The sequence below is a fragment of the Bison bison genome, unplaced genomic scaffold, assembly GCF_000754665.1.
Source record: "Bison bison bison isolate TAMUID 2011002044 unplaced genomic scaffold, Bison_UMD1.0 scf7180017864473, whole genome shotgun sequence".
NCBI lineage: Eukaryota > Metazoa > Chordata > Mammalia > Artiodactyla > Bovidae > Bison > Bison bison.
This window is the reverse complement of record NW_011495034.1, coordinates 21,375,295-21,376,122: the sequence shown is the minus strand read 5'-3', so window position 1 is coordinate 21,376,122 and position 828 is coordinate 21,375,295. Positions and strand designations below refer to the sequence as shown.

At 49.8% G+C, this 828-nt stretch overlaps 1 non-coding gene across 1 annotated transcript; it reads right to left on the bottom strand.

The window, feature by feature from the left end:
- Positions 1–202: 202 nt before the first annotated feature.
- On the bottom strand, positions 203–274 carry TRNAC-ACA. Its single transcript has one exon. It is a non-coding gene; the product is annotated as a tRNA-Cys (tRNA).
- Positions 275–828: the final 554 nt, after the last annotated feature.

The following is an 828-nucleotide window of genomic DNA, read 5'->3' as shown; positions in this document are numbered from 1 at the left end:
AAGGGCCTAGGTTCAATCTCTGGTCAGGGAATTAGATCCCGAGTGCCACCACTAAGAGCCGGCATGAAAGTGAAAGTGAAGTCGCTCAGTCGTGTCTGACTCTTTGCAACCCCATGGACTGTAGCTTACCAGGCTCCTCCATCCATGGGATTTTCCAGGCAAGAGTACTGGAGTGGGGTGCCATTTCCTCCTCCAGGAGATCTTCCCAATCCAGGGATTGAACCTGGGTCTCCTGCATTGTAGGCAGATGCTTTACCATCTGAGCCACCAGGGAAGTCCAAGATCCAGCATAGCCAAATAAATAAATATCAAAAGTAGAAAAGTCGGTGGAACACCTGTGGAAGATTCACAATATATAAGATGCCATGACTCATCCACCCAAAACTACAGCCTGATGTCTTCGTCAAGCAGGTAGTAGGGTCTGGACCATAGGGCAGAACCAAGGGGCGAGGGTTGGACTAGACATTTCCTTAAAGACCCCCATTGAAAACAACACCAGCTTCTTTGCCACATGAAAGAGGGGAAAGGTGGAGGAACAGAAGTCACCAGCACCCTCTTCTGTGGGGCAAACCCCTCTTAGCCCTTCCCTATTGACTGTCATGGCTCTGCCCTCTGAAAACATGCTGTATTTCATAAACTGGAAGTAGCACCCAAGACAAAGTGTGTCTGTTTAGAATTAAGGCCCTTTTAATATTAGAGATTAATGGGGGTCAACCAAGAGGAGAGGGTGGAGGGCCTTAAAGGCTCCCCCTTCTCTCCTTGCAGTATGACTTGAAGCCTGGGCCAAGCATCAGTGCGGCCTCTGGGACTGTCTGTGGTCTGGCTGGG